Below are 11,536 nucleotides of genomic sequence, written 5' to 3' on the forward strand. Positions count from 1 at the left end.
CCGTAGACGGGGAAGAAAGGCGTGAAGCCAGTTGACTTGTTCGGAGGTGTGCGCAGACTCTAGAGGACAGCCGGCAGCTCGTCGAGCCAGCAGCCGGCCAACCGCTCCAAAGGCTCGACCAGTCGGGGCTTGATGCCAGACAAAATAAGGCCATTTGCTCGCTCTACCTGGCCGTTTGACTGCGGATGGGAAATGGACGCTAGGTCCAGTCGGATGCCCTGCGTCGCGCAGAAACGGTCCACGCTTCTCCATCCTCACCACAACATCGTCCACATACACGTGGGCGTTCCTACCAAGTTGCTTAAGGAGGCACTTCTGCATGTAACATTGAAATGTGGCGCCGACATTCCTTAAGCCGAACGTCATGGTTAAGTAGCATAAGGCTCCAAATGGCGTGATGAAGGCGAGCTTCAGCTGCTCGGCCGGGTTCAGCTTGATCTGGTGATACCCTGAGTATGCATCCAAGAAACTCAACAGCTCACATCCAGCTATGGAGTCTATCACTTGGTCAATTCTCGGCAAAGTGAACGGGTCTTTGGGGCAGGCCTTGTTGAGGCTGGTGTAATCAATACACATGCACCACTGCTTGTTTTTCTTCAGCACAAGGACTGGGTTGGCCAGCCACTCTGAGAAGAACACTTCCATGATGAAGCCGGCTGCTAGCAGCCGAGCTATCTCTTCTCCGACAACTCTTCTCTTTTCTTCTGACAGGCGGCGCAAGGGCTGCCTGACCGTCTTGGCATCAAATCGGACATGTAACTTGTGCTCGGTGAAATTCGTCGAAACACCCGGCATGTCTTTTGGTGACCATACGAAGATGTCCCGATTCTCACGGAGGAAATCAATGAGCTCGCCTTCCTATTTGCTGTCGAGGTTTGCACCTACGACAGCATACCTCTCCGGGTGCTCCGGGTCTAAGGGGATCTTCTTTGTCTCCTTGGCCGGCTTGAACGAGCCCTCGGCTTCCGACTCCTTGGGGTGGGGTGACATCTCTGGCTGCTTGCCTGCCATCGCCACAACTCGGTCAAGAAGCTGCCTCTCGGCTGCAATTACGAGAGACTCGGCCAGCCGACTGCTTTCAGCCGCACAAGTGGACGACTTCTTGTAGTCCCCGATTACGGTCAGAATTCCCTTAGAACTCGGCAGCTTCATTTTGAGGTAAGCGTAATGGGGGACCGCCATGAACTTGGCCAGTGCAAGTCGGCCAAGTAGCGCATGGTAGGGGCTCTTGAGGTCCACCACTTCAAACCAGACTGGCTCTCGCCAAAAGTGATCCTTGTCCCCATAGAGGACGTCGATCTAGATCTTGCCAATTGATGAGCAGGAAAGGCTAGGAACTATGCCATGGAATACAGTCCGGCTGAGCTGAAGCTACCTTTGTCTGATTCCTAACTTCTCCATGGTATCTTTGTATAGAATGTTGATGCAGCTGCCGTCATCTATCAAAACTCGGGAAAACCAAGCAGCTCACTTATCAGTGGAAAAGGTGGCATCCAAAACCAGGGCGTAGGAACCGGGATTGGGAATCACATCCGGGTGGTCGGCTCTGCTCTAGTTGATGGGCTTCTCGGACCAATGCATGAACTCCAGGGTCTCTGATGTTACTGCATTCACTTCTTGTTGTCGTTGCTGTCTGCTGTGCTTATCATCGGCCATGCTGGTGAACACGACATAAGCTCCATGCTCTTCAGGGTACTCGTCTTGTACGGCTCCGACTGGTCAAGCGGTCGGCTGCTGAGGGGGAGGGGCGGCTGCTGCCCAGCAGGTGGAGGAGGCGGAAGGCCGTCTTCCTTGGCGATCCTGGTGAGCCAATGGCACTTCCGAGTGGTATGGTTGGACGGCTTCGCACCACTGTGGAATTTGCAGGGTGCATCAAGAGTCTGCTCATATGAGAAGGCTGGCAGCCAATTGGACTTGCTGCCCTTCGGGCGTTTGGACGGAGGCTGCCCATACGACTGCTGGTCTTCGACTGCTGCCACCTGCCGGCTTATGGAAGCCGGCTGTATGGCTTTGCGCTTGTTGTCGCTCTGTTGCTGGTGCCGGCTGGGGTCTCCAGCCGGGGTTCGAGGAGCCTGAGGGGCTACCTTGCCAGACGCATCAACCTGGATTTCTGCCTTCATGGAGGAGTCAGCCGTGGCATATTTATCTGCTATGACCAGCAGCTCGTCGAGGGTCGCCGGCTTGTCGCAGAGGAGTCGGTGCTTGAGGAGGGTGCCCTCCCAGCACCCGACAGTGAAGTACTCGATAGCATGCACCTCGTTCATGCCTTCGCAAGAGTTGTGGAGCTCGGCCCAACGCGTGAGGTAGTCGTGAGTCGACTCATTGGGGCCTTGCAGGCACAAGGAGAGCTGGCGAGGCTTGGGCGGCCGCTTGTATATGCTGGTGAAGTTGTGGATGAAGGCTTCAGTGAAATCAACCCAACTGTTGATGCTATGGGGCTTCAGACTGTTCAGCCATGTCCGGGCCGTGCCCTGGAGCATGAGTGGAACGTACTTTACGACAACGCGCTTGTTGCCGTTTGCTATGCTGACGACGGTGGAGTAGTCGACCAGCCAGTCCTCCGGCTTCACGGAGCTGGTGTATTTGCGCGTGTCTCTCGGGAGCGTGAACCCTTTGGGGAAGGGCTCGTCTCGGATGCGGGGGGCGAAACAGGGCAGGCCCAATTCATCTTCCTCTTCTAGCGCCAGGGACCGGTGGAGACAGTAGATCCGGTGGCGGGCATCATTCTCTCCAACTCCCTCTCGGCGGCCAAGGCGGTCGCCGAGTGTCAGGTGATCAATAGGCGGTGGGGTGATGCACCTTTCCCTTTGCGGGGGAGGAGGAGGACAGTCATCCCATCGTTCCAGTCCCCGGGGGCGGCCGTCTTGGTCGTGCTCAATGGTGATGCGAGTCCGGCTGCGGCTAGCAGCCGGCTCCTTGTCTCTTCTCCCGTGGACGTCACCAGTCGGCATCCGAGATGTCGCGCGTTGGTCTCGCCGGAGAGGCGGATCATCGTTTTGCCGGTGTGGTGCCTCAGTGCGGCAACCGGCCTCGTGCTGCTCAGCAGCCGCATCGAGGAGCCACTGGACGCGCTCCGTCATCTAGCGACGCTCTCCGCCTTCAAACTTGTCTAGTTCTTCTCCCGCTGCCTGGGCATCTTGGATATTCTCCACGGGCGTGGCGTTGATGGGGCGATCTGCCCCGAGCAGGTTGGCGATGGCCACGCCGCGCTGCTGGACCGCGTCAAGGCGGCTGGGCCCCGCGAGAGCCGGCGTGCCGCCCACAGCGTGGTCCATCTCACGCCGGTAGGCTTCCGACAGGTGTCTCATGCTTGCCAGCTTCTTGGCGCTGTCGACGAGCTAGAGGCGGCGTGCTTCCAGCATCTCGGCATTAGTGTCTTTTGGGATGGGCACCGTCAGGTCTTGTAGTGCCACGTTGAGCGGGTCGTGAGCATCTCCGCCAGAGTGCTCACTGTGGCCGATGACAAGCACCTACGTGACAACGCTTTTGCCGCTCTCCTCGCGAGGAGGCGCCTCGTCGTAGACTACCACGTTGGTGGGGAACGCGTCGAGCGACGCAGTGTCGGAGTCGACAAGCATCGGGTCGATGGAGCCAACGGATTCCAAATCCGTAGCGGGCTCGCTGGCGACGTGGAGCTGATCGAGGAGGCTAACAAGGCGGCTCTCGGGGCCGTCATTGCCCGCATCAGACGTCGGCTCGTCGGAGAGGCGAACCTCGCCAACAAGGTCGGCGAGGCAGCTCGCCGCGCAGGCGAGCTCCACGTCACGCAACGCGTCGGCACATACTCCGTCTGGCGTGCCGGGCTGGCTATGCTCGCCAGGGAGGAAAAGGGTTCCTGTCCAGAACAGGTCTCCAAATGACGATGCACCTAGCCCCACGGTGGGCACCAAATGTTGGGGGTTGGGTGTGACATATGCCAACGGATGGCTTATCATGGTGGGAGCGAGTAGAATGTTGCCGGTGCCCGGAAGCGGGATGAGGCGTAGACACGTACGCCGACGAACTTTACCCAGGTTCGGGGCTCTCCTAGGAGATAACAGCCCTAGTCCTGCTCTGCGGGGTCTCCGCATGATCACTAAGGCTCAAGTGTGTACAATATGGTTCTCCTTGAGTTGTATGCTAGAGGTGGGAGAAGGCGAGGCTTTCTCTCTCCTCCCCTAGGTATGAATCTAGTCCTACCCGGGTGCGAACCCTTTGCATGGGTGCTCTGGGGGGGTTTATATTGGCCTACCCCCAGGGGTACAATGGTAATCCAACCGGGCGTAGGGCCCGACCGTCAGTCTCTCTGGCCGCCGACTTCTCCGCCGACTGCAGGGGCCCGCCGCCTGGTGGCCCCCGTCGGCTGGTCTGGTACGGCGCCGACAGGCCGCCCCCGCCGCTCTCGGGTCTTGTCGGCTGCTGATCACTATAGCCGCGACTCTAATGACGCAGGCTTGGTCAGGGGATCGTGGCTGCAGCTCCACCACCTGGTGGGTGATTACTGTAGCCACTTCGTGTCTCGTCTGGTTAATGGCGCGTGGGACCCGAGGAAAAGGCGGGCCGACTGCTGGGGGCCGACCTCCCTCGGGTCCGACTGGTGAGGCTCTAGTCGTCTTCCAGGCTCTCTCTGATTGGTGGGGCTCGTCATCCTCGGCCATACCGACAAGCCGTCGTGGGAGCAGGGCCCCGCCTGCTTGTGGTGATGTCAGGAGTGGCGTGGCAACAGTGTCGCGCCAGGCGGAGATCTCCGCCAGTACGGTGCACTGTGGCCACGCCTGTCCCTCGATCGGGGGGGGGGGGGATGGTCTATACTGTAGCCATCCCCTGTCTTGTCTTCTTTAATGGAGGCGTGGGCTTCAATGGCGCCACGGGCCGACTGCCAGGAGCTGGCTTCTCTAGAAGCCGCCAACTAGGAGTCGGCTGGTCTTGAAGTCGGTCTCTGGAACTCGGCCGTCTACGGGCAGCCGGCTATACCTCCAGCCGGCCACCAGAAGGCGGCACTTCATCTTGGTGCCTTTGAGGGGCGCAGCCAGCCCCGATGTCTTGAAAGGTTCTTGGCCTTGGGTTAGCCAACCCGTGGCCCATTACTCCGACAGACCCCTTAGTCCAGGACTCCCTTAGTAGCCCATGAACCTGGCTTTCAATGACGAGGAGTCCGGCGTGAAGATTGTCTTCGGAATTGCAAGGCGGGTTCCCCTTTCTCCGAACTCCAAGATAGTCTTCGGATGCGATGATAGTATCTGGACCTGTCACATACCACACACAGCCACAGAGAGAATATATTTTCACACGAGTTCTATCTGCTGACAGCTTTTCACAACATGACATTACATTTGTCCGATCATAATTTCGAACCGCTTTTCGTCTGCCGGTCCATGTTTTGAGACGCGGTTGCCATTGGCACTTCTCGTCAAAGCAGAGATCGTGTCCCCTTATCGCGGGATTATCATCAATGCGGGCCTGGGTAACCCAACTGTGTCGTTTATACAGCCCTTGGGAATAGGCGGGTTTTTAGGACGAGTGGGGAGGTGCTTGATATTCGCGGCCTTTATAAGGGGATAAGGACATTCTCCCTTTACCCACACCCTTCTTCATCTTTAGTCCTTCCGTCCTAGAGCTCTAGCGCCCAAGCCTTAGCTTTTCCTTGTTCAAGAAGGCACTCCAATCATGTCCGGATCCGAAGCTGGAGGCAAGTGGATGGCCTCCTCCGTTGAGAAGAAGGACATCACGGAGCTACGGGAAGCCGGCTATTTAGCCAAGGAGATTGCTCAATGACTCCCGGCAAAAGGGCAAATCGTCCCTACCCCCGAGCCCTATGCGAGGGTTGTGTTTCTTACACACTTCGTCCGTGGGCTGGGATTCCCTCTTCATCCATTTGTCTATGGATTGATGTTTTACTATGGGTTGGACTTCCACGATCTGGCCCCCAACTTTATCCTCAACATCTCCGCATTCATAGTTGTGTGCGAAGCCTTTCTCCGCATCCCACCTCACTTTGGCCTATGGCTGAAGACTTTTAATGCAAAGCCAAAGGTGGTGCGCGGCTAACAGGCCGAGTGCGGAGGTTCCATGGCGGGCAAGATGCCCAATACCACCTGGCTCGAAGGCTCCTTTGTAGAGACGGTTAAGGCATGGCAATCGGGGTGGTTCTATATCACCGAGCCACGCGGTGCCAACTGGGTGGCGGCTCCCAAATTCCGATCCAGAGTCCCGATGCAGCTTACCTCCTGGCAAGAGAACGGCCTGACCTGGGGATCTTTGGAAGAGATCACGGGGCTCCAAACGTGCCTCCAGAACATGGTAACCCGGAAGATCAAGCTTGTTGATGTGATCCAGGTCATGCTTGTACGCCAGATCATTCCGTGTCAGCGCCGGACCTGTTATTTGTGGGAGTTCGATTCGGCCAAGCACCAGACGCTGCTAAGGCTTTTCGGCATGACGCACGAAGATATCTGGAGGGTGCTCTTCAAGGGCAGCGAGACACCGCCACCCTTGACCAAAGATAGCGGGCTCAACTTTAAGCGTCAGGCCAATTCGGTAAGCCATCAAGGTATAGTCTTTAAGGACACACTTCGAGGAAGGATACTAAGCCTTCTTATCAATTTCTTTTTCAGGCCTGGGTCGACCTAGCGGGACGGATTAATAGTCTGGCTCCGCTGCCTGAAGATAAAGAAACCCCACTCCTTACGAAGATGCTATTTCCGGCGCCTTACGACGTATTGGAGAAGGTCAAAACCTCGGCCAAGGGGACCAGGAGTGGGCTTCGCCGAAGGAGCACTTTGGTCATCTCGTCTGACGATGAGACAGACCCCTTAGCCATCGACGATGACGACGAGGAGGGAGGCGACTCCCCTTTTGCGGGAGGAAGGGAGAAAAGGGGGGCCTCCACGAGTTTGGAGGCGGAGGCGCCCAAGAGGGGGAGAGGCTCCCTCGCGGATAACTCCCCGTGGGATGTTGATAGCAGTCCAGAGCGACCTCGCCGGACCAAGCCTCGGGCCGCCTCGTGAGTACAAGAATAAAAAACATCTGGCCTTCTTGGTTTGTAATATTGATACATCTTAAACCTTGTCATTGCAGTCCAGCACGCGATGGCTCCCCACGATCCTCGACAGAGGATTCATTGGACTCGAAGGAGATGGCTAGCATGTCTCCGCCACCTACTCATTCCATCTCACCTAAGGGTGATGACGAGGTGGTGTCCAAAAAGACTTTCCCAGGCCGGGGGGAGATTCCGAAGACCATCGGGGTGACGTCCCAGCATGACTCCTCGGCCGCCAGACATACAGGGAAAAAAGTCCCCACGGGGATTAGTGACGGGGCCCGAGTTCCCTTCAGGCCTCAGCCGTATACCATTCTGGAGATCTACATGGCTCCGGGGTCCAGTGAACAACATTCCCTCCGAGGAGGGAATGTGCCTGTTCCACCTGTGACCTCGGTCCAACCAGAGGCACCGTATAATCTGCTGGAGGTGCTACGAGGCGCCTCTATCGTGGATGAGCATCGTGTCCTTATGGACACTGTAATAGAGAAGGTTTGGTTTGTCAAAAGCGGGCTGACCGAAGCCTGCACCAGCCTTCTAACGGGCTTTGAGGTAAGTAATGTGATTGTAGGAAAAATATCACCGTATAGACAGTAGCCCCTGGTGCTCTGTTTGGTGTTCGGGAGGAAAACCCAAACAGAGGATCGAGAATAAATATTGCAGGAGTCTAACATGAGTTTTCTGTGTGAATATGCAGGTATCGCTGCAGGCTGCCATGTCTCATCTTGCGGAAGTTTCTGGACTGAAGCGGGAACTGGAGCGGGCCGAGCAGGAGCTCGGCCTCATGAAGAAGTAGTTGGAAGATAGCCAAGGTATGCAGTAACCTGTGGGTTCATTTCGAAAAAATGAGTAGTCCAGCCGTACTAAAGTGTCATAAACTTTATTAGTGGCCACGACCGAGGTGGCGGCCCTTAAGAAGGCGCTAGCCGAGGCCGAGGACAAAGCGGCCAAGGAACGCGCCTCGCGCAAGGAGCACGAGGCCCGGGTTGGCGAGGCGCAGCAACAGCTCCAGGGCGCGATAGAGAGGTTTGAGTCCTTGGAGCGCGATTGCGAGGTGCAAGAGTCCGGATTGGCAAAGGCCCGCCAGAGCGTGCAGGATGCACGAGCTGAAGCCCAGAGCACCCTCCAGGAAATTCAGGCGGCCAAGAAGATTACGACGGGTAAATCTTTCACCATGCATAGCAAGTGTATAGAAAAAACGTTCCTTGTACTTCTCCTAAATTTGGATTTTCCAGGAGCGTTTACAGATCTGCCACACAGTGTGTCAAATGCTACCGAGCATTATAGAGCCTAAGAAGGGATGTCTACGGAGAAGCTATTCTGGTCCCAATATCTTGGATCCGAACATCCGGTGCCCTTCAGCGACCAGCTAAAGCAGTTGGTCAAGCTGCATAGGTTGGCAGAGCTAGCCATGAAGGACCTTATAGTCCGGCTGTGGCCTGCCGACCCTATACCTAGCAGCTACTTCGGGCTTGTGCAACGGCTTGTGAGTGCCTGTCCGTGGCTCGAAGCCGTGAAGCGGTCGGTCTGTATTGAAGGTGCGCGTATGGCCTTTCCCACGTTAAGACGCATTGGGCGAAGCTGGATGCCAAGAAGCTAATGACCGGGGGGCCGCCGGAGGGCAAGGAGCATCGTCGGCCCGAGCACTATTTTGATGGTGTCCTGGAGGGGTCCCGCCTTGTGGCAGAGCAGTGTTCGAAGGATATCATATTCCCATGAGAACATGTGTATTACCTTGCCCTGTAATATGGAACAATGGTGTTATGTAGTATAATGCTTTATGATTTAAATTTACCTCCTGTGTGGCCGTTTATTAACTCTGAGGGTTCACCAGTCGTCGGCTTCTGCCCCACGTAGATAGTACGGGGGTGTTCGGGATAAATCTAAACACGCTTCACTCCTCATTCTGGTCCTTAAAGGAGGTGTTTAGCGCAATGAACAAGGCAATCAGACTATGCGGCCTTTACCACCCTCACTTAGCCATAGGAGTTTGACAATTAAGAAGGTTGGCGAAGCCCCTGGTATTCGGAAGACCGAAGTAGGGGCGCTATGCACGCCTAATCAGGGGAACCAATTCTTCGCAAGAAGCGGAAAAAATCTCTAACGATTTGGAACCTCTCGAATAGCTGACCAGCTCTCGCCGCACCATGATAGTCGGTCTTCACCTTTCTCTACCGAGGTGCTCGTCCGAAAGAACCGGGACACAATCGTAGTAGTTCTCCCTTTACTACCCTAGCCGATATACCAGAATGTAAGGTAGCAAGCACAGGAACCGGGCAACCCAACTATTGACCAAAGACATGATTCGAAGCCGATGCATATAATGCTATAAGTTTGGGGTGCTGAACTATACTATAAAAGTATTCGGACTTTTTATTGCCATAGTGTTGGGTGTAATGAATCCCCTGGCATAGTAATACATACCATGGTGTACGTGTGCAGTGAGTAATTAATACCGAGGTGATTAAACGAAAAAATGGAATAATAAGCTGACGCTACCGTGTACTCACCATTGTGATGTAGCTAGTACGTCAAGACATACTTTGTACAAGTAATGCGATAAGCAAGTAGGGCTATTTAACATGCCGCAACCAAGGGCGAGCTACGTGCGGGTATGAAAAGCAAGTATGTCAATCATTTAGTAGAGACCTGTCGGTGTTCTGGGAACGGGGGTCCCCAGACTTGCCTGCCTGTGGCGTGGCTCAAAGGGGGGCCCAGCACTGCCCATCTTCACCAACACAGACCCAAGACCCTCGCGAGGGGCCAAGCCTCGCGGGGAGGACGACGCGGAGCTTCCTCAGGCACGGCCTCATCAGGCTGGCTCGCGAGGAGGCGGAGAGATCAAGGTGGGGTACCTCACGAGGTGCCTGTGACGCAAGCCATGACGACCAAGGGCGCCAGGAGGGTGCCAGCCCGCGCAGTGTCCTCCTTTCCCCTTTGGTGCAAAGGGGGCAAGCGCAGCCGCGGAGTACCGAGGCATCAGGCAAAGGTTGCCATTTCGGTGCAACAAGACCAAGACCAGGAGGACTGCAAGACGGAGGTCATCGTGGAGCCCGAGACGGCGTCACCACCAGAGCTTTGTGCAGGCGAAAACTACTTTTGTCAGGATAACTGGTACTAGCTGTCCCCTTTCAAATTAGCCCGCCATTGTTGGCTCCCTTCCCGCTCGATATTTGGGAAGAGGACCAGGGCCTCTATAAATAGGACCAGCCACCCGCAGGATCGAAGGCAGCTAGATCGGAGATCGGATCGAAGGCAGCTAGGTGAGAGGTTGGAGGTTGGAGATCAACAATCGGAGAGAGAGAGAAGGGTGACTGGACTCCTTCCAGCAGTTCATCGCCCCAGCCAAGAACAGACCCTCGCGAGGGTGTTCTTCCTTGTGTTGTTCATCATCATCAGCCCAAGAGGCAATCCACCACACCACCCACTCGAGTAGGGTATTACACTGCAACGGTGGCCCGAACCAATATAAATCCTGTGTCTCTTGTGTTGTTCTTTCCATAGCTTAGATCTTAGCAAGGCGGAGGGGTGCAGGTAGGTAGGAGGCGAAATCTCCACGCGCACCCCAGTGTTCGAACCTCAAGGGTCTGCCGGAACCCGAAATCCGACATTTGGCGCGCCAGGTAAGGGTGCACCGGAGTTTTCTCTTCCGCCACCGCCACGGCCTGCCTCGCGATGAGTAGCGCGTCGCCCGCTCCGGCCGCCGGCGCCAGCACGGGGGCGAGGGGGCTCCGAGCCCTGGCCCCAGCCCTGCAACGGGTATGGTGGCCGGACAAGATCAAGCCAACGACGCCGCCGCGCTACGGCGGCGCAACAGATCCGTTGGCCTTCTTGCTGGCGAGCGAGGAGGCCCTCCTCGAAGCCGGAGGTGACGATAGGGTCATGGCCAACTGGCTTCCCATGGCCCTCACCGGCGCTCCGTGCACATGGCTACTCCACCTGCCGGCAGCCTCCGTGGCCTCCTAGGAAGAGCCCCGCAACCTCTTCCCCGCCCATCGCGCTACACCAACACCCTCGGTCGTCGCGGCCCTCCTGGGCGGCTCGCAGGCGCCGCCTACAAGTCACCACGTCAAGCCGTTCATCCGCCGAGTCAGCGCCGCTTCCGCACGGTAGGGGGCTCTCCCGGACCGGGCGGCGCCCAAGGCCGGCCTGACCTTCAGCTCGGAGGACCACCCCTCCAACTCGGCCTGCTCGGGTGCGCTCCCCATGCTGTGCAACCCCACCATCTGCCAGCTGGCCGTCACCAGAACTCCCATCGATGGCGGTGCGGGCCTCAGCGTGCTCTCGGTCGAGGCCTTCAACCTCCTCTTCATACCACCGGAGCGGCTGCAACCCAGCCGGCCCTTCTCAGGTGTTGGGGGCGGGTCATCTAGCTCCTTGGGATAGATCTGGCTCCCATTAACCTTCGGCACCTACAACAACTTCCGCACGGAGCTGGTCAACTTTGAATCGCCCCCATCAGCCTCCCCTACAACGCCATCCTCAGCTACCCAGCGCTGGCCCAGTTCATGGCCGCGA

The sequence above is a fragment of the Triticum dicoccoides genome, chromosome 7A, assembly GCF_002162155.2.
Source record: "Triticum dicoccoides isolate Atlit2015 ecotype Zavitan chromosome 7A, WEW_v2.0, whole genome shotgun sequence".
NCBI classification, from domain to species: domain Eukaryota; kingdom Viridiplantae; phylum Streptophyta; class Magnoliopsida; order Poales; family Poaceae; genus Triticum; species Triticum dicoccoides.